Source organism: Sus scrofa, chromosome 13, assembly GCF_000003025.6.
Source record: "Sus scrofa isolate TJ Tabasco breed Duroc chromosome 13, Sscrofa11.1, whole genome shotgun sequence".
Classification (NCBI taxonomy): Eukaryota; Metazoa; Chordata; class Mammalia; order Artiodactyla; family Suidae; genus Sus; species Sus scrofa.
This window is the reverse complement of record NC_010455.5, coordinates 129,765,060-129,788,180: the sequence shown is the minus strand read 5'-3', so window position 1 is coordinate 129,788,180 and position 23,121 is coordinate 129,765,060. Positions and strand designations below refer to the sequence as shown.

The 23,121-nt window shown below is 41.4% G+C and overlaps 1 protein-coding gene across 1 annotated transcript in view; it reads left to right on the top strand.

The window, feature by feature from the left end:
* The window catches only part of FGF12 (fibroblast growth factor 12), a 580,493-nt gene that overhangs the window by 29,812 nt on the left and 527,560 nt on the right, over positions 1-23,121 (top strand). The window lies entirely within an intron of this gene.

Below are 23,121 nucleotides of genomic sequence, written 5' to 3'. Positions count from 1 at the left end.
GTATTTGTCTTTCCCTTTCTGACTTACTTCACTTAGGTTGAGAGTCTCTAATTCTACCCATGTTGCTGCAAATGGCATTGTTTTTTTCTTTTTTATGGCTGATCCAAACCCTTTCATCATATGCGTGGACCTGCCTCTGTCTGTGCCTGCTCAGAACAGGAGCTGCTCCTCCCTTCCTTCTAAGCGGGTCAGCCTTTCCCTCGATCCCGTCACCTTCTGTGTCTTGGCAGGGAGGGGGGTGGGGGGAGTGAAGAGCGCTGCTTCAGCACCGCACTCCTGAGTCTCTGGTACTCTCATCCCCTCTCTCTGCTGACAGATCAGCCTGCTCAGGTCGATCCTACTCAAAACCACAAGAGCAGCATATGAAAACGGCCTCTTTACCTACCACCACTTTCTAGTTTCCCTCCTCAATACTCTCCTTTCTTGACAAAATCCCTGATTGGGCCACCGACTTTTGCCTCCGGGACTGAGGAGTGCCCGAGAAACAGTGTGAACAGCTCCAGTCTTGGACAGACAGCGGGGCTCTTCTACTCACTGCAAATTCTTGGAAAATATGCTATAAGCCTTTCTAAGTCTCAGGTTCATAAATTCTAAAATGATAAAAGTGAGGCCAGCCTTGAGGTGCTCTTGTCAGGATTCAATAAAAATGTAGGTAAATTACTCAGCACAGTCCTTTTATATAATGGACACTAAAGACAAGGTACTATTTTTATGATCCACATGCAATTTGCCCCCCTTGGCCTGAAAACCTCCCCTCTCCCTGTACATCCCTCTAGTTTACCTGGCAAATTTCCTCTTATACTTTAACACTCTGTCCTGTGCTAAAAGCTGCTCCCCTCCCCTCCCCACAGTACCTAAGAAGTTGTCGTAGGTTTGTTGCATCTTCTGCCTCCCTCTCAGCATCCCTGGGAGCTCCTTGAGGACAGTGGTTTTGGTACAAATCTCCTGTCTCCACATCCTCATTCAGGACCTGACGTGTTGTGAACACTCAAATGCTTATCGAATTTAACTTGATTTCATAGACCTTTTCATAGTACTTATTATGTCCTGGGCATTTTAGAGAGATTAATTTGTTCATCTTCATACCAAGACTGGGCACTCTGATCTTCATAGATAAGGAAACTGAGATGAGACACGGTGCTTCAAGGTGCCCAAGGCTGCACAGCAATATGTAGAGGAGCTGAGATTTGAGCCCAGGCCAGGTCTGGGTGTAGTGCTGTCTGCCTGGGGGTAGTAGTATATGCCTTGTCTGTTTGAAGATTATTGTGAAGATGCTGAAAGATGTAAGTGAACCTTGTAAATTGCAGTACGTTGACTAAATAAGGTAGGTGAGTTCTTTGATTCGCATTAAAGTGCTACAAAAATTATGTCATGACACTTGATAAAAGAGATCAATCTGATCATAACACTTAACAGACGATGATGCTTGTCAAAATGTCCAAATCCTTCTTCTACCCTGATTTTAAATTACTGAAAGAAGGAACTTCTATTCATATTTCCTTCTTCATCAAAGGAAAGCAAAAAAAAAAAAAAAAAAGGAAAAGAGTTTAACATATGTCACCTCTGGAGTGTGGTCCCAACAGTCTTTTTCCTGCAAGGATCAATTTTACTTATGAGCAGCTGTTCAGAGCAGATGAACTTCCAAAAATGGCCCTGGAGAGAAAAAAGCAAACGGGCAGCTGCTTGACCTTTTTCCAAATGAAAAAACAAACCCTGATCAGTGGGGCTTGATTGGCATGTGCAGAGTCGAGGAGTCTTTGATCAGTTTTTATACCAAATCACCCGTGGTGATTACTCACCGCTCATGAACATCATACCACGGATCTTCTGGTGGGTCTGATGTGTTTCCATTTTAGCTCCATAAACACTGTCAGCTGTGGCCGGCAGGTGCTGGTGCTGGGCCCGTGGTAATCTAAGGGGAGGAGCAAGAGGAAGTGTTTCTCATTTCAGCTCATCTTTGTTGGGCTTACCTAGAAGGGTTGAATGATGCAGGTGTGAATCTTCTGCTTCCCTCTCAGCACCCCTGGGAGCTCCTTGAGGACAGTGGTTTTGGTACAAATCTCCCATCTCCACATCCTCATTCAGGATCTGACATGTTGTGAACATTCAAATGCTTGTTGAATGTAACTTAATTTCATAGACTTTTTCATAATACTTAATATGTCCTGGGCACTTTAGAGAGATTAATTTGTTCATCTTCATAGCAAGACTCTGAGGTGGCCACTCTGATCTTCATAGATAAGGAAACTGAGACAAGACACAGTTTGGGGCCCACTCTGGACCTACCCGTTCAGAATCCCCGGGAGAGGATTCCAGGATGTTGCATGGAGAGCAAATACCCCCGGTGCAACTTTAGAACGACACATTTAGAGTGCCGCCGTCTCAGTCCGCTTGGGCTGCCTTAACAAAATGCCATAGGCTGGGTGACTTCAAAAGCAAAAGTTATTTATTGCTCACAATTCTAGAGGCCAGGGAATCCAAGATAAAGGTGTCAGCAAGACTTGGCTCCCATGAAGTCCTGCTCCCTGACTTGTAGGCAGCCCCCACCTTCTCATTGCATGTCTGCCTGGCCTCTCCTCAGTGTAAGAGCATGAAGGGAGCACAGGGAAGTAAATGAATGGTTTTCCTTGTTGTAAGGATGATAATTACATTGTGAGGGCCCTACCCTCATAACCTCTTCAGAACCCAATTACCTGCCAAAAGCCCTGCCTCCCAGTACCACCACCCTGGAGGTTAAGGCTTCAACAGATGAATTATGGGCAGATACAAGCATTCAGCCCCATTACAACCCCTGAGGCAGGACTGTGGTCTTTTACAGTGTCATGGAGAGTGGAGATCACTCTAGAACTGAATATGACTTTTCCCCAAAGAGTAACAGATTCTCTTTTTTTTTTCCCCCTGCTGGTTGTGATCAATTTGTTGATGTTTAGAACTGCATAGGAGCTTAGAGATTGAGTTTGCATTAGAACAAAAGGATATTCTTAAATCTCTTTTGGCTACGGTGTGTCAGTGATTTCAGTTCTGTTTCCTGTGCCTGTAGGAAGGAAAACAAGGAATGCATTTTCCAGATGACCAACGTTTGAATTGCCTGCAAAGGATAAAAATAAGCCCCACAGAGTAGTGGTTAAAGAGATATATTAGGCAGGGCTATAGTCACCACCTGAATGATGGCACCTGCCCCCTGGAAATTTTTCTTTCCCCCAACCTTGTAACAGCTGCTTCATACGGCAGGGAAGTGTTTCTTCTTTTTTTTAAGCCCTGTTAGGAGGTGCCGGTGCAGGTGAGTGCATCCTCTGTGACATCCCGGAACAGTTTTGCCTGTCATTCATCACACTAGCATAATAACTACGATTTTAAGATGATGGCAGCAGCGGATCTCTTGAAATCACCTAACCCTTAAGCTGCTGCCAGAGCACACCACCAGCTGCAAGCCAGAGAGCGCTTGTAGGTGTTGGGGATCTGATCATCGGTGTAAGGTACATGTGCTAACCGTAACTGTTGTCCAGTAGATGTGTCACGTGCAGTAGTGCAGTTCTGACACACACCACCGCAGGTCAGCCTGTCTCTCTCACGGATGTATCACCTACTCCTTGTCTTCAGCTGATTCCTCTATTCCTCTGACTTGTATGTCTCCAGCCCAGAACGTTCTCCTGAACTTCGGACCCAAAGGATCTCACACTATACTGGTCCAGACTGAGCTCTTTATTTTCTCACCAGTCATCCCTCTTCCCCTGTTTTCCTCAACTTGCCCAAATGGTTACACAGGGTCCCAGGTACTCACAGCACAAACTCAGTGTGACCCTCACCCCCTTTCCTCACCCGGTCTGACTCCATGTCCTCTTTTATCATCTCAAGTTTAAATGCTGACCCTTGAGTTCTACTGCCTCTGTTCAGATACTCATCACCCCTTGTCTCCAGTGATGGATGCCTGGCCGGACTCCTTTCTTCTGGCTGGGCCCCTCTCCCCTCTGCCGTTCATGATAAAACACAAATTCTATGCTCTGTATTATACTGATCCAGGTAGCTTGCAGTCAGCAGCCGGATTGAATGGATGGAATACTTACAAGTCATCCCTGAGCTGACTGTAATACTGAACAGCAGAACAACGTGAGGACCTGGTCAGCTGAATCCAGCGCCAGGGCCTTATTAAATGTCTTTACATAAATAAATTATTTAACCTATTTTAGGACAGGCTTCGAATCGTCCCCTTCTGTAATGCTGGCAGCTCACGAACCGGGACCTTAATCATAGGCTCACTTTTCTTATTATGGGTCTAGCACCAAACTACCTGGCAAACAGTAGGTGCTAATAAGTTTTCTGTGGACTGAATCAATGCAAGAAGGTATATCCTTATATACTGGAGAGCAGAGAGACCCTCAGAACAAATGTAAAAGAATCCATTCTTTATAAGTGTACATGCTGTGGTTAAAGGAGAAGTAGCAAGTCACATTGGGAACCTGAGCTTGTGTGTTCTGATGCCTCTCACGTTCTCTGTTGAGTTTCTTGCTGTGCAATTGCTGGTGTTTTCCATCTGCACCAGAGCTCACCTCACAGCATAACCTCTTTGGCTTTTGCCATGTGATGACCTGAATAAGCCCTGCAGTAACTTCTTCATTTTAATAATTTCTTCAGTTTCTTTTCCTACCACCACCTACTGCTTTGCCGCCTGAGTCTGTTTGGGTGTGTAGCCCCTCAAGCTCCTTTGACCTCATCAACCTGGGCTCTGGGCAGAGCCTCCTGTCCTCTTTGCACCATCCCCTGCAGCCGTCATCAGCCTTCCAGGCCTGTTTTGCCCCTGGTTACAGCATGAGTCTTCTAGTCGCTCCCACTCTGTCTCATTCTATGTCCGTAAGATTTGAAGCAGTGACATTTACTTTCAGATGTTTTTGAGGGTCCACCCAAACCCCTCCCCTGCTTCTGTTTCTATCCTTTAAAAACTGCTGTCTTGGAGTTCCTGTCGTGGTGCAGCAGAAATGAATCCGACTAGGAACCATGTGGTTGCGGGTTTGATCTCTGGCCTCGCTCAGTGGGTTAAGGACCTGGCGTTGCCATGAGCTGTGGTGTAGGTTGCAGACGCAGCTCAGATGCTCAGATCTGGCATCGCTGTGGCTGTGGTGTAGGCCTGTGGCTACAGCTCCAATTCGACCCCTAGCCTGGGAACCTCCATATGCCACCAGTGCCTCCCTAAAAAAAAGACAAAAGACAAGGAAAAAAAAAAACTGCTATCTTAGCATTGAGATGGGACATGTGGGGTAAAGTTATTCTATTGTTGGAAGAAATCCACAGTACAAAAATCTTTTGCCAACCTAGGAGCTAAAGAAAAGGTTCGTTTTTTTTTTTTGTTATTTCCATCTTTTATACTGTGAGGTTTTACTAGCACACATTCATCTGATGGCAGAGGGATTGGGAGAGAGAATTTTATGTTCCTCCAGCTCAAGAAGAATTACTCTCTCCCACTCTGCTGTTCTGAACAGCCTCTCAGGGTCCAGGTCTGAGGCCGTACTGCCTGTTCAGCTGCACCCATCACCCCCCGCTAGTGCTCAGCTCTGCGGAGAAGTCATACACAGCAGCAGTAGTGATTAAGAAGCTTTAGAATGACAAGATATTTGGCCATTAGTTCAGATCCCTGGGATGGGGGGTGGTCGTATTTGGGGTGAGAGCTGGGGCTTCCTCGTATGAGAAGTTGATTCTGAATCTCTATACGAACTGAAGATGGAGCTGAACTGTTTATCTTCGGAGTCAAGGCCAAGTTCCCCTCCTATCTTCCCCTGCCCCACCATGCACAGCTCGCACCCCAGCCTCACCAGCTGCTCACATTACCCGTACAAGTCTGACCTTCCATGCTTCCTTTACTTCCTCCCTGCCCGAACTTTACCAGGATGCTGCTTCTTTATTGACTTCTTTTCTTTTGTATTTAAAATATTTACTGCTCTCCAAAGCTGGGATCTAGATCATACTTCTCAAAAATGTTCCCCAGTCCTGCATCCTCAGACCCCACCCCAGGCCCCCTGAATCCGAGACTCTTGGGTGGGACCCAGCAGTCTGCTTTAGTAAGCCCTCTAGGGGGGTTCAGAAGCATCCTCAGGTTCGAGAACCATGGCTCTAGAGTGATTTCCACATCCTCTCCATTCTCCGGTGGGCACTGGCAAAGGTCTTATTATAGTGGATGTAAGAAAGGCCCAGGCTGGCTTTCAGAAAGACCCCAGAATTCTGTATTAGGCTATGGAACTGACTCTGTTTTCATCTACTTTATAAATGGTTATGGAGAAAATCTTACTAAACTCAAGGGTGTGTGGTAGGCTTTGAGGAAATTTCAGGCATGACCGAGCCATGAATTTTGCACATATATAAACTTTGGGGGGAAGGGGGAGGTTTCACATCTGCTAACAACTAGAGGACAGAAACTGTCAAATGATCTAATAGAAAATGTGAAAGGTGAGTGGAGGAAGAGAAGGTCTCTTGATGAGGGCACAGAGATGCGGATGAGTTTGAATCTTTCAAGAATAATTAAATTTGGGTGATGAGAGGACAAGGCTGAGCGAAGAACAGTCCCTGACCTCAAATAGCTCTCACTGGGGCTGGGAGAGAGCTGCAACACCAATTGGGCTCCCAGTGGAAGAAGCCTTCTAGGTCAAAGTGGTGGTTAAAGTGTGAGCTCTGCAACCAGCCTGGCTTCATGTTCTGCGTCTGCTGTTTACCTGCTGGGTGGACTTGAGCAAATTCCCTCACCGTTCTGTCCCTGCCTCATCTGTAAGTTCCCTCATCTCTAAAGGAGAATAATGAAAGTATTTACCTCACAAGGTTGCAAAGATGAGCACACAATAATAGATGAAAAGCATTTGGAACATTTAGCATGACTCATAGTAAGGGCCTCTGGAGAGGTTATTTTGTCATTAAGTATTGTGACAGTGACTTGTAGAACACACCCAGAAGTGGGTGTCCTGTACTGTAATTGTACTTAGGATGTTTTACTCATGGTGGAGTAGCTCTAGGAAGCATTGAGATAGTAAACCTGGCTGCGCTAAGTGAAACTACTTTGCATTGGTCAAGAATATATTGCCCAAACTTACTTGATCAGGAAATGATTCCAATATTTCCTCTTTTAGCTGATGGATTCTCCATCAGTCTGTTTCAGACTTACAGGCTAGTATTGCCTAATTCAGACCTTCCAACGCCAGGCAGCCTACTCCCAGCACAACCTTTGTGTAAGATGAAAAACATGCTAGAAGCTGTCTTTTGCATCACCCACAGGCCTCTGAGTGGGGCAGCTTACACTGAAAAAATGTAAGGCGAGAGTAAGGTCAGATTTTATCCCCACTGTTGCCAAGACACTCTGCCTAGGCAAAGACCAAATGGCTTTTTTCAATTTCCAGATTTAGAGTTTCCTACTCTTTGGAGTCATTTGTGTCGTCCTGTTAGAAGAAAAAGAAAAATATATATACTGAACTAGCTGGTAAAATGATTAAAAAATATTATTCTTTGAAGCAATTGGAAATACAGCTCAAAGAGAATGGAATTCTCTCCGTGTGTATGTAGAAAGTGCCTGAGGCCAGCATTTTGAGTGATCACTGCATGTCCTAGAGTTTGCCTGCTGCAACCTCTGGTGTCTCTGGCCTAGCCTTCTGCAGAGGTGAGATAAGGAATGGAGGGAAAGAGTGAAGTCACCTCAGTCCTGAAGTTCATAAGGTATCGTAAATGCTGGGGTCAAGTTGGCCTACAGAACTTGGCTCAGCCTGAGTGCAGGAACCGACAGAGTTGTGTGCTGATTGTTGAGGGGGTTATAGTTTGCAAGGTGGAGGGGGAGTGAGGCCATATTTGGAATGTCATGTTTCCTGTGTACATTGGGATAATGGGCTCTTTTCTTACTACACAAAGTTAGGTAATCTCTGTGGCATGTTTGTGTCGAGGTCAGGAAGACAGCCTCTTACTGTGGAAGGACCAAATCCAGACTGTGGACTGGGGCTTATTAGAAACTGGAGAAATACTGTGTGTCTGTGCTAACATTGTATTAGTTTGCTAAGGCTGTGCTAATGAAATACAATAAACTGAGGGGCTTAATCAGCAGAAATTGTTTCACAGTTCTGGAGGCCAGAAGTCCAAGATCAAGGTGTCAGCAGGCTTGGTTCTTTCTTCATGAAAGAATATCTGCTCTGTGGCTGTCCCCTAAACTTCTGGTGCTTTGTTGGCAATCTCTGCTGTCCCTTGGTGGGTAGAAGACTCAGCCTATCCTTGCGTATGTGTTTGTCTCCAATTTCCCCCAATCATCAGATTAGAGCTCATCCTCATGATCTCATTTAGCTGACTACCATTGTAAAGACCCAGGCTACCAATATGATTGTATTTTATGGTACTGGGGGTCAAGACTTCAACCTATGAATTTTGGAGGCAACAATGAAACCCACACACTCACGTAATTTGAGTCCACTTGAATTCAGTCCCATATATTATTACATGGAGAGAGCCATGCACCGTGAAACAGGAAGCCTGAGGGGCAATGCCAGTTCTCCCTCCAATTTGCAGTGTGACTCAGACATGTAAACCCTGAGGCCTCTTCTGCTTCTGTAGAGAGAAGGTTTGGTAGTATTCTCTTAGACTTTTTTTTTTTTTAATCTCTAGTCATCTAGGACTAGTTTGTACATCTCTCCCTGAAGTTCTCTCAACCTGTCTAGGAAGTCTCATGTTGGTTAGCAGCATCATATTTAGCCTTTTGGCTTCTAGTGATATGCTCTGAGCTAGGGACCATGCCAACAGAGAATTCCAGGCACTTATCACAGCAGGGGAGGAAGAACTGATGGATCCTTTTATTTGAACTGTCAAGAATACTTGTGCAATCTTCTGACTTTGTGGCTGTTTGATGGGTTCCCAGAAGTGCCTTCCGTATCCTCTGTATTCTGTGTATGAACATGTCTTGTCAAAAGTGTAACCTCTCCAGTCTGACATTATCTCCGGTCATTCTGAACAAGTCTGACCACCTGAAGTGATGGCTTGGGTTTGGGACCCTCTTGGATTATGGCCACCTCTGGATGTCACCAAGTCTTAATGACCAATGCAAATGAGAAGCCATGCTGTGCACACCTGAGTTATTTCCACTGATCTGCTTAGCCATTCATGAGTGCCTCTGAAGCACACCTGGGGAAGGTTGAATTTCAGGCATTGTAGTAACCTGTTCTATAGGCACGTTTGACCTTTAGATTCTTATTTTTTTAGGGTTTTGTATGTATGTACTTTATCAAAGTATACATTTTCAAATACTGTAAACTTACTGTCTACATGTACTGGGCAAGATGCTTCACTTCTCTGAGCATCAGGTTGCTTATCTATAAAAGAGGCATCAGAGTTCCCTGGTGGCCTAGCAGTTAAGGATCTGGCATTGTCACTGCTGTGGCTTGGGTCACTGCTATGGAACAGTTTTGATCCCTTGCCCAGGGAACTTCCACATGCCATGGGCACAGCCAAAAAAAAACAAAAGGCATAAAAATCTCCATTCTTCCCTTCTTAGGACTGTGAAAATGGATCAGCTGAAATGATAGATAATCACCAAAGATGGAGAGAGACCATCTGTCCCTGTTTATATGTATTGTCTTAGGGTGGTGAATAATAGCATCTCCTTGTACTCTCCTAAGTGTCTGTTTGCATAATGAATTATATGATCATCTTATAATCAACATGAAGATTCTTGGATTTATCATTCATGTCATCTTATAGATGATCTTGAATTCTGGTTCCTAAATAATCTCACTTAGAAAAATTTAAAAAATACTCTTCCCTTTCCTCACTTCACAGGTCAGAATAAACAACTTAATAAGAGCTCTATAGACCCAGACCCATTGATATGATGGATTTTAGGGGCCATGGTGGACCCCAGATGGACCCTGCAGCTGCTTTACCCCAGGACTGTCCCAGGCCCTGCCAGCACTCAGGCTGTCCACAGTCTTCAGACGCTCAATTGATTTTCCCCAACTATTTACTCTACCGCTAGGAGAGAAGATGATACTGGTTTTCCTGGTTCACCCTTTCCTTTCTGCTCCTAAAGACAAGTGTTCAGGCCCTGTCCACTCTGAGGATTTATCCACAGAATACACTGGTAGACAGATGGTGATATAAAGAAGAAAAACATGGGGAGCCTGTAGAGCTTAAGGATACAGTGTTCTTACAAAATCCTTGGTCTGTGTTTCTCTACTCCCTTGCCATGGTAGTAACTGCACACCCAGTGAGCTTCTGGCCTCTGCATTTATGCCCAAGGCTGCAAAACACCTTCATTCCTTAGACTCTGTTTTCCCCTTTGGGAAAAAGCATACCTCCCCCAATGTCTTATCTCTTTCTTTGAAAGAGCATTTGCATCCCAGAAGACTTAGAGTCTGGAGAATACTCGTTTAATAAGGACGTTTATTCATCTAATTGCATATTTCTTATTACTATTATCATTAAGATTTTTAGCCGTGGGAAGCAACTTAGGGATCCCAGAATCGACTACACCTACCTCTCCTTGGTACAGTTGAACAAAACGGAAGCTCAGAGATTATAACTATCCTTTAATCGCAGAGCAGGCCTCATGCTAGGTCTTCAGGCTCAAGATGACATCCTAACATTCGCAGTCATTTCCTCATCATTGTGCTTCTGTAAGATGTATTAGATATAATAAGTGTTTGCCAAGGAGTAATGAAATTCTAGGTGGATTGTAGAGTTTCTAAATGTGTACCGCAAATGCTTAGCCTCTTCCTTCTATGGATTACAGTGGCCAGACTTGGTATCAACACTTTTGACCTTCAGGGGTTTTGATTATTTATAAAGCTATTAACCATGGTCTGTGGCATGTAATAATTTGTCATGAGTACCATAACTACCGCTTGAGTTGTTCTATGGATTAAATGAGATAGGGCATGAAAAATCCTGAGCATGTATGTGAATCACTTGGGCTGCAAAGCAAGATATAGGACTGATTACTTAGTCTTGACATAAGACACCCAGCATTGACATTTGAATGAGTTGGATTCAAGACTTGGGTGATTTGAAAAGGTCTGTGGCTGTAGTCTTGAAGAGTGTAAGAGACCCACTGTAATTCTGTGTATAGAATTGCATTTTTCTTGCTAACACAGTAGGCCTCTTTGTGATTGTCCCCTTTCTGGGGCCTCTCTAGGTCACTTCCTGGTGCCACCATGTAACCCGCAGAGAGTAAATAGGTGATGGGAACACTTCCTCATTCTCATGAAATTCAGGGATGTGAATCCTCCATAGTCACTCATTTCTATGGGTAAAAACTACCCTTCTGACTCTCCATTTCCTACCAAGGCCTGGTTCAAACATCACTTTCTCCTTGCCAGAGCCTTCAGCTTGAAGTGATCATTCCTCTAGCCCTTGGCAGCTGCACCTATCATAGGCATGCATGCTTCTTACTACCTTTTGTCTTATGTTTTATGCCTTACTTCTTCTGTATCTCCCAGTATGCCTTGCACAGTATCTCAGCATATAGTAAGAGCTCCTGAAATGTGCACTGAAATTAAGCTGAGCCGGCAAGATAGGGTGAGGGAATGCTATGGATCAGGGCCAGCCCTTTACTCCCTGTGGACCCCTTCCAACTCTTCCTTTCAGTGCCAAGCATTCTAAACTTCGTCTTTGTACCTGGGCTGCATGTTTCTATGGCCTTGATGGATTCCTTGGCAGCAGCTTGGCAGCAGAGAAGCTCAGAAACGTTTATGGAAATTTAAGCAAACTGATTAATAAAGGAGGCAAAAAGGAGCCCACACAGTCTTCTCCTCTCATGCTCTATTTCTTTTTAAGAAGCCTGTTTGTATTATCACTTCAACAGTTTGGTAAATAACTGTGCCTTCTCGCTGATCTGTCCTCTTGTGCTTGCAGTGGTAACACGGGATGATTAGTCATGGGTAAAAGCCTGGGTAAAAGCTGTATGCGTCTTTCCAAACTGCTTGGCAATCTGTATGCAGAAATTTGAGGTAAATAGAGATGAGTGCATGGGTATCCATTCAGAGTCATGCTTTTAATGTGTGTTCACTGACTTGGAATTTTTGTTTGCTCATATCAAACTTAAAAAAAAAAGCAAAAACCCTTCTGACACTGTAGTGATGATTTAAATTTTTTTTTTTTGGCAGCAGGAGAACTTTATTTTTCAAAACTTTTGTAAAAAATTCAGAATCGCCGTCAAAGGAGTTGGACTAGGATGTGTGTGCCAGAGAGGATACCTCTGTCTATCATCTTCTCCCACCTTGTCCTAGGCCCTTCTCACAATGGTAGGGCTCTGTAGAACACAAAAAACTTCCGCTTTTTCCCCATTATTACCATAGCCGTGCAGTTTATCATAAAAGACTATTGGACTGAGAGTCAGGAAAGGTTGGTTCTAGTTCTGGCTTGGCCATTAACTTGCTCTAAGCCAAACTCTTTTCCTGGGTCTCCATTTCTTCATTGGTGAAATAAAGGAATTTGTCTTCATGAGTTCTTTGGGATGGTAACCTAAGGATTGATAGTTTTATTTTACTCTAGTTTATAATGAAAAGTTATTCCTTTAAAGTTAACTTAAAAATCACATGATTTTAGCACTGGGTATGAGCTTGGTCAGCTTCAGATTTCTTACATGATCTTGGGATTTTATTTCTTTTCGTTGGCCAAGATGCTTTGCTGAATGCCTCCACCTCACAACGGCCTTCAGCTTCTCACTTAACCAGAGGAGTAGTTCTAGTCTGTCAGGACTGTCGCATTCATCACCTCCTGTGCCTTTTTTTTTTTTTTTTTTTTGCTTTTCAGGGCCACACCTGCGGCTTATGTAAGTTCCCAGGCTAGGGGTCGAATTGGAGCTGCAGCTACTGGCCTATGCCACAGCCACAGCAGTGCCAGATCTGAGCTGAGCCTGACCAACACCACAGCTCACGGCAACGCTGGATCCTTAACCCACTGAGCGAGGCCAGGGATCGAGCCTGCATCCTCATGGATACTAGTTGGATTCATTACCACTGATCCATGATGGGAACTCCACCACCTGTGATCTTTATAGGAAGAGTGGGAGATGTCAAGGAGAGTGCTTTATGTCCATTTCACAGTAGGGAGAAGGATTAAGTCATCTACTGGCCTAAAGTCTCACAGCTGGTGAGTGACAATTGTTTCTTCCCACCTACTCATTGAGTGCTTTTCTACCATATATTGGGTATTTTTGGCCTCTTAGGAAACTGATAGTTAGAGAACATAACTAATCCATGGAATTTCCATTGAAAGCCTCATGCGTTTTTTGTCTTTTTTTTTTTTGCTGTTGTTTTTAGCCACATCTACATCATGTGGAAATTCCCCAGCCAGGGATCGAACCTACCACATAGCAGTGACCCAAGCCACTGCAGTGATTACACTGGGTCCTTAACCTGCTGTGCTACAAGAAAACTCCAAATTTTTGTCTTTAAAAATGACTTCTATGGGTCCTGCTTTCCTAATCCAGAAAAAAAAAAAAAATAGCTAGTGGAGCAAATAATGTCCAAAAAGTCTCTTCTACTGTTCACCTTGTCTCCTGACCACCACTCCTGCCTCCTCCAATCTCAAAAGCGAGTTTTTTTTTTTTTTTTTCCCAAACCACAAAAATAATCACATCACTCTCCATAATGTTTTCCTAGTGTTTTTCTGGAAGCTCTGTTGGGTACTTGAAATTCCTGTACTTAATGTATAAACCATTCCAGGTCTGGCCTTTGTTTCTTCAGCAGCCCCACTGCCCCTCCATTTCCATGCCTCCAAATCATTTGCTCAAAACTGACTTTCACACCCATGATATTCCAGTTTTCATGCTACTCAAGAAGGTGAAAGGTGATAAATGAGTTAGATCTAGGGGATGCCCTGTTTGAGATAACTCTCTAAAATCCAGCTCAGTCGAATGGCCTGCATTTGACCATGTCCAGCACAGATTGTCCTCCCATTTCACCCATCCTCCCTCTACCTGACAAACTTCTGCTCATCTTCAGAATTCAACCTCTGTCACCTCTATGATACCTCAAGGAGAACTGAACTAAGCTGTCCTTTTGGCTCCCATTATTCTTGGTAGATCTCCACGACAGCACCCGCAGGAAATGTTCATTGGTGTCCTAGACCGCAGACGCCTTGAAGGTAGGAAATTCAGCAAACATTCATTTAGTGCTTTAACAATTGTGAGTCAAAGTACTGCACAGTCAATAAACCTCAAGACCTTCCAGGACCGTTTACTGTACTTAGACTATTTTTAGCAAGGTTGATCAGCCTGTAGATATATCTCAATGTATTAGCCTTTGTGTTAGATCATGTACATATCACATATCATTTGCCATTTCAGTAAAGTATGCTGAGACTCTTGACAGGTGCTATTGGCTTGAGTTAACCTTCCTGGAACTGTCGAAAGTGGCAGCTGATGGATGAATGAAACAGAGCCTTGTGTTACACTACAGCCTTTTATACTGTACAGAAACCATCGTATAGCAGACATAGGAATGAGGAAATAGATATAGACCATGATTCTTGCCCAAATTAAGTTAATTTAGACCATCTACTATTATGTAATTTAAAAAATAAGTGAACGTTTACATACAATTCCAGTTTCATTAGGAAGGCAATGTTCATTTTTAGACTCTTAATAATTTAATAAAATTTTTAAAAATAGCATACCAAAATACAAGAGGAGAGGGTGAAAATGCCACTATAAAAAACTGAAAATTAAGGAACTATATCCAATCTCTTGGGAAAGACATGATGGAAGATAATATGAGAAAAAGAATGTGTGTGTGTGTATATATATGTGTGTGTGTATATATGTATATATATACATATGTACATATATATCTGGGTCACTTTGCACAGCAGAAATTGGCATAACCTAGTAAATCAACTATATTTAATAAAAAAAATTAATAAAACCTGAAAATTTAATTGACCAGGATTCCTTCTAAAGTATTATTGTCAGTGCAATGAATGAATTACTCAGTAAATATTTACAAACCTACCTACCTTCCATTCTCCAAAGTACAGCAGCAAACTTGATAGCAGGTGAAGGTATGATTGCTCTTCTATGTTGAAAACCATGCTATGGAGTCCTGCATTTCTAATGTGTTTTACTCTGAATTCAATCCCTACATAAACCTTATGCATTCAGTTGAGATAAGTTTCAGACACAGCCCAAGGTCATCTCCTCTAAATATCTTCCTAGTTAACCCTTTCCATCTCTAAGTGCATCTACATCTCCTTAGCACTTGGTGTATTTTTTGGAATTCTGTTCACTTCTGCTAGTTTGCATGTTTGGTGTGTTTGCCTTCTGTCTTATTTTCATGCTTATCCAATCAATTTTTTCGCATTCCATGAGAGTGAGATCTATTATGTATCCATCTATCTGTTGGTCTTTCTTTATTCTCAAACTAAATTATGTCCTCTCCACCCACAGTTATTCTTTAAACTAATCAATATTTATAATCTTGTATTATTTAAGCAGTGTATGTTTTTGATTTATTCTTAACTCCTTGCTAGACTGTGGGTTCATGTGAGGAGGACCATGTCTTTTCTATTCACAACTACTAGCCCAGTGCCAAGATAACATTTGTTAAATAATTTTTATTGGGAGTTTCCATTGTGGCTCTGGGGCTAAGGACCCGATGTTGTTTCTGTGAGGATGTGGGTTTGGTCCCTGGCCTCATTCAGTGGGTTGATGATAAGGATCTGGTGTTGCTGCAAGCTGCAGTGTAGGTCACAGATGTGGCTCGGATCTGGTGGTGCCACGGCTATGGCATAGGCTGGCAGCTGCAGCTCTGGCCATTAAAAAAATATATATTAAATTTATAGAAAATTTGAAACATTCAAATGCACTTAGAGAATAGAGGGAAAAATTACCTAATGACTAGTAACTCAAATAACCAATGTAACATTTTTATCATGTATGTAAATTATGTGTATATATATATCAATGTTTATAAAACTAGGATCTTACATTATATACAATTTAACTTTTTATGTATCATATCATGACTTTTTTATTATGTCACCATATGATATTTACATTATCATTAAAAATATGATTTTTAAAGATAATCCATGTCATCAGTTCTCAAGCTTTTTAGACTCAGGAGATCTATACACTTCAAAATTATTGGATTCCAGTGAGCTTTTGTTTGAGTTATAATCCATCGATATTTACCTTATTAGAAATTAAAACTGAGAAACTTGAAAATAATAATTCATTTAAAAAGTAATAAAAATACATGATTATATGTTAATTTAAGCAACATATTTTTATTTAAATAACTATCTTTTAAAACAAATATATTAATATGTAAAATAGCATTTTGAAATATTTTTGCAAATCTCTTAATGTCTTAATGGATGACAGCTGGTTCTCATATCTGCTTCTGCATTCAATCTGTGGCAAATACTCTTTTGGTCAAAGTGTATTTAGAAAATCCTGCCTTACCCAGACACATAGTTGGAAATGGAGAAGTATTTGAATAATTTTTTCAAATAATTTTAGTTATTCTTTTTTTTTTTTTCTTTTTGGGGCTGCACCTCCAGCATGTGGAAGTTCTTGGACTAGGGATCCAATTGGAGCTGCAGCTGCTGACCTATAGCAGATCGCATGGCAATGCTGGATCCTTAACCCACAGCACGAAGATAGGGCTCTAACCCACATCCTCATGGTTACTAGTTGGGTTTATTGCTGCTGAGCCACAATGGGAACTCCCTGGATATTCTTTTCTAACACTGTATCAGAACTAAACATGTTAATTTTTTAATACTCTTTTACATTGGTCCATCTTCTACTTTGAATATCCATTACCTAAGCATTATGTTTTACATTACGTAATGGCCATATTGATCATTTGGAAAATATTGATTCACTGAGTTATGCAGATCTTTCATATGCTGACATAGTCCATCAAACAATGTCATCACATGTCATGGAGCCTCTAGAAAACACATTATCACAAGAGATTGATAATGAAAAAGGCAAATAATACCTTAATATTGTAGCAGAAATAGTTTTGATTTTGTAGATCCCTGCAAAGAGTCCATGGACCGCTGGGATTCCCTGGACCACACTTTTAAGTGTTGTAGTAATCTGTCGATAAGACTCATGTCAGTACTCAATTCTGAAAAATTGGCAGTGATGTTAACATGGCTTCTCTTCTATTAGTTTTGGAAATAACTACTATATGTACCTAGAGCATATTAATTTGCATTGCATTTTCTATTGTACTAATTCCAACTTCCATTACACCAAAGCTAAATTCTACTCTAACTTGTATACCATTGAGCCCATCTACTGAGATTTTTATTTCAAAGATTTCCTCTTTCTTCTTTTTTGCCTATTTTTCTTTCCTAACTGCCTGTTCTTATGTCATAAATTTCAGTACTTATATCATGATTATTAATCTTTTTTTTTAATCTCTGAGGGTTTTTTCTTTTTTCTTTTTTTTTCTTTTGTCTCTTGTCTTTTTAGGGCTGCACCCAAGGCATATGGAAGTTCCCAGGCTACGAGTTGAATCAGAGCTACAGCTGCCAGCCTGCGCCACAGCTGCAGTAATGCTGGATCCGAGCCACGTCTGGGACCTGCACCGCAGCTCATGGCAATGCCAGATCCTTAACCCATTGAGCGAGGCCAGGGATCGAACCCACAACCTCATGGTTCCTAGTTGTATTTGTTTCCACTGCGCTGTGATAGGAACTCCCTCTGAGGGTTTTAATACTACTATTTAAAACTCTTAATCAGATTTATCTATTTTCTCTATTTTATGGGTATGAAACATTCTGTTTGTTGGGTCGGGTTATTTTATATCGCATTGCTAGGCTTTTTCGTGTGCTTTAAAATTCTTGGTTGAGATATTTTCCTCTTCCTGGGAGTTTCTCTCTAATTCTGCAGCAGAGTTTTGCATTTTCTTGGATTTGTATTCTTTAGAATGCACAGCTCCAAATCAGATCTTAGGATAAAAGCTGAACTTGAGTTTCCCCTTTGGGGATGCATCCTTGTGCCACATAGACCCAGATCCCATTTTCCATTTTTCTATGGGTATTTCTGCTGCTTTCCACAGAATGGCCCTAGGAGAGTGGGAAGACCTTTGCCATCATCTTTCTGCAAGTGGGCAGTACAATCCCAGCTTTTGGATTCTTTTGGGGAGCCCATCCCTGTCTCTTCTACCATGCACTAGTCACATTTGTTCCCCATTGCATGTTCCTGTTAAGAATCCTGACCCAATGTCTATATCTGTTCCCAGACCCCTATGGGCTAATAGATTGTCCTTCTTCATCACTGTGGGTTGCTTCTCTAATTCTGCCATGTGGACTTTATCCATTCTTTTTTGAGAGTATTCTGTCTCAGTTATACATAATTTATGTTGTCATTTCTTTTTTCTCATTTCTTTTCTCAGTTATTTCTGATTTCAGAGTGGCAGAGGGAATTTTTGATATGTACTTAATCTGCCATCTTGACCCATTTCTCAGTTATAGTAATCTACCAGCATTTATTCAACCAGTTCCCCGGTCTTGGACATTTGGGCTGTTTCTAGTTGTTTCTTATTACAAACACCATAATGATGTTTTATAACAGTTTTATAGCTAAATATTTGTATGTGTCCTTATTATATCCTGAGATGGCATGTTCAGAATTAAAACTACTGGTAATTTTTACCTTTTCATTATATTGATCATGTCCTTCTTCCAGATTTTCATTGGCTTATTGCCTTCAGGATAAAGCCCTAACAACATGGGTGTGATGTGAAAATGTGTCAGTATCTAACTCCTACCTACACCTCTTTAGCCTTATTCTATATTCTCCACTATTCGCCACACTTGCAACCCTGCAGATAGACTCTGCTCTCTTATTCACCTGTGTCTTTACCTTTGCCACTCCATCTATTAGGGATGCTTTCTCACCATCTCTTCCCATTGCACAGTGATCTTCTACTCATCCTTTCAAACACTGCTCAGGTGAAGCCTCTACTGTGAATCCCCTGTGACCTTTCCAGAAAGCATTCCTCTTTTCCGTGCTATTATCGTTCCTGTTACAGCATTTACCATCATTGTTTACATTCTTGTCTCCACCACTAGGTTGGGAAATCTTCTAAAATTATTGTTTGAACCCCAGCACTTAGCTCAGTGCATGATACCTACAAGATACTTGCTCAATGTATAATTGATGGATGGCTATTATATAACTTTGTGAGTAATATCCTATTGAATCATGTAATTTTTTTCCTGCCCTAACCATGTAGTAAACTTGTTTGGGGTCAAAACATTGATATGCTCTATCTAGTATATCATAGTCTTTTCATCCCTAATCTACTAATGAAGTGTCAATCATATTCTAAATGTGCTCTAAATATCTATTGTTTGCTTGATGTTAGGCAATATTACAGTATTGAGGTTGAAAAAAATGTACTGTGGATTCTGTTGCAGATCATGACATGCCAGGCCGTCAGGAACTTTGCACTCAGTACCCACCTTGGACAAACCATTTTCCCCTTTCTTGGTGTTCTCAGGTTCAGTAGAGGTTTTGGACTTGAAGACCTCCAAGGTAGCTCCCAGACCTCTTAGTTTATCTTCTCACCCCCTCTTACAATCCTGTGTCCAAAACTTAGACTATGGCCCCTGTTCTGCGAAAAATGAGTGAGCACCAGGTTTTATCAAAGCTCTTGTTTGTGTTATATTTTTAGAGTGCCAGAAGAGGAGTCATAACACTTGTATTTGTGTTTCAGCATGCATGTGGATAAATGACTTATGCAGTTTCTGGGAAGAAAGCGTATAAACGCTTCTTGAACTATTCTGACTACAAAAGAGCCCACATCCATATTTCTAGTGAACTTGGAAATGAGAGAAAAAGTGATAAACTCTTTGCTGCCTTTTAGAGTAAGTTCACAGGGTGAAAATAAAATTTTAAATTAAGCATGTCTGAGTAAAACTGAGTGGAAAACACAGAAAACTCAAGATAGCATTCTTAATTGATTATGGGATAGGAAATTATTAGAAAATGACACAGCATCCTTTTTTCTTTATTTTGTTATTGAATGGAGAGATATTGCTTTGGGTTTATTTATTTCTAAAAATCTTTATATCTTTCATTTCACAGCTGATTTATATTAATTTTGTTCTAATTGCATGGGAATCAAGGATTATTTCTTAGTGGGCTTAAATGATGTATGAATTCAGCCCAAAACTAACAGGCCCTTTGATATTCCATTCACCATTACTGATTGCGTTTTCTCCATGAAAGGCCTTCTTCCATAATTAATTATTAATTGAATACCTGGAGCCAGAAATTGTGTTCCAGGTGCTGGTCCCACTTCTTTGAGGCTTTAAACAAATGACACACATTTATTGATCTCAGATTTATCATCGTGGTGATGGCATAGCAACCTGTTCTCTCTTTTTTGGCTTATCTCTGGTTCAGTGTTCATTTCCTTCCCTCTCCCCATGATTGTTCCATGAACCATGACTTTGGGCGATGCTTTTTTTCATACTTAGTCACTTTCAAAATACTGTAAAAAAGAATTGTATCTAATTCATTTTTTTCACTCTTCCCCACCATCTTAGTTCTAATATACAACATGCATTATGGAATTGCCTGGATTTCAATGAAAGCTCAAGCTTTCCAGTACAGAAATCATAATTAAGATTTTAAATCAACTATGATCCTGAATTTGCTGGCAATTTTTAGGATTAATGCATTAAAAATCTCACTGAATTCCAGGCGGGTTTTCTGGATACTTTATTTTGCCTCTTTGTGCTTTTCACAAAGCATAGTATAGTTCTTCTATACTAGATAGGTATTACTTAGCCGTGCAAAAATTAAATGTTATTAAAAATTTAGAGAGTAGACATCACTTAGATTTGTACTGGGTTCTGTATTCCCTGCAGAAGAAATCATAATGAACAGTCTAGTTGATGTGAGATTGGCTTTTTGGTGATTTTAAGCTTTTTTTTTTGGTATAAATCCAAGTAATGCTGGTGGTAGTGTTAGTGTTACTATCGAACTTAGTGTCTGTGGTCCTAGGACAGTTGTGGGGAGTGGTTTTAACCACTTGGTAAACCCATTGCTCATTTAAAACAGGAAGTGCTCACAGTGCTGCTTAGTTGCTACTACTTGTCTAATTCAAACAGGGCTGATTTTATTGGGGTATAAAATCTCTTCATCTTATTATATTTTTATTTATTTATTTATTGTCTTTTTGCCATTTCTTGGGATGCTCCCGCCTACGCCACAGCCACAGCAATGTGGGATCCAAGCTGCATCTGCGACCTACGGCACAGCTTGTGGCAATGCCGGATCCTTAACCCACTGAGTGAGGCTAGGGATCGAACCTGCATCCTCATGGATGCTAGTCAGATTCATTTCTGCTGAGCCACGACCGGAATGCCACTTCATCTTATTTTAAAGTTGTCTTTTTTTTTTTTTAACACCTCGGGATGGATTTATTTGGTAGGCACAAAATGAAATGTTATGGTGTGTTACAATGAGGATGAATTGGATTAACTTCAAATTCCAGCCACTTCCTTTTCCACAAATGTTGAGAAAAGCTGAGGCAGATTGTGTTGGAGAGCATGTTAGTCTCCTGGTCAGACCCTGGATCTGCTCTATCACTCGTTAGTGGTAGAAATTGGAGCAGCTTACATGCCTTCTTTGACCCTCAGGAGCTTCCAGTATAACATGGGGGAATTTTACCTGTCAGTCTTTCTAACAGGGTTATATAATGCAAGTGAAAATGCTAGCTTAATTGCAAAGCACAGAACAAATGGACGTTATGATTATCGTAAGATCTATAAGTTTGGGTAAAAGTGAAATCCTTGGAAACAAGCTGGGAGATTTTTTTTTTTTTTCTTTAACATCTCTTCTGCCAAAAATGTTTATTGATTGCAGCTGGAAGGAAACCATTCTGACAGGGAAAATGATGCTGAATAGGAATCAGAACCTGTTTAATATTCTGACAGCTTGAAATGTTTCTTTATGTCTCATAATAATAACTTAGCTTCTAAGTGACTCTTTGACCTGAGAACCCACAAAATCAGGAAAGCTATAAATTGTTGAATGGCTGCCCTCAGGGAAATGACCATTAAGGGGCAAATGGCTGGGACCAGTGTGTTTGGCCGAGGGGACTCAACCACTTAAGGCTTTATAGACCTCAAAGGAGGCCATTTGTGTGGCATGTGCAAAACCAGAGAACTAGCCACCTATTAGCCTTGGACCTCATCCGTTGAGACCCTACTATATGCTGCCCTCTGTGGTAGGTGCTTTGACTGCAGTATTACATTTGACCTTCAGAACCATTGATACATTTAGAAACACTGACCTTCCCTAAACTGCAATTATGCTCAAGTCTTCCAATTCTAAATCCAATAGTCTTTTCATTTTGTAGACCTTACCCTCACTCCTACCACATATGACTCCACCACATATCAATAACTCTGCATTGACAAAGTGTTACCACACAAATTACCTTACTTGGCTGATATTTTCTCTGTCCCCAGCCTTTCCAGGGCATGCCTGGGTGTCATTTCTTTCTGAGTTCTGGTGACACACTGAAAAAAGTACTACATGCAGATCAGAACTCTGGCCTGGTCTCCTTTACCAATTAACTTTGTTATCTCAAGCCCTGAAAGAAAAGGGTTGCCTCTGGTCTAATTAGTTGGTAGAAGAATCTAGAGCAGAAGCCAGGTTTCCTGAATTCCAGGTCTCTTGATCCTCTTTGGAGATAAAACATACTAGAGTTAGGTACACTACTTGTGCATTTGCTGAGGTCATTATTGAATTAAAAGCTGTTGTAATGAGTTCCCATCGTGACTCAGCGGTGACAAACCACAGGTTTGATTCCTGGCCTTGCTCAGTGGGTTAAGGATCTGGTGCTGCAGATCCTACATTGCTGTGGCTGTATTGTAGGCCAGCAGCTGCAGCTCCAGTTCCACCCCTAGCCTGGGAACTTCCATATGCTGTGGGTGTGGCCGTAAAAAGAAAAAAGTTGTCTTTATGATTTAACTATCGGGAGCAGATTAGACATTGACTATAAAGTGGGGTAAGGGAAAACATTGGTAGAGAAAGATCTACTGTGAAGGTTTAATCCTAATCTATATGAAGATGATACTTGGTGACAAAGGGGAAGCAGCCGCTTCAAGTTTGCATTATTTGTCGAAATCCCA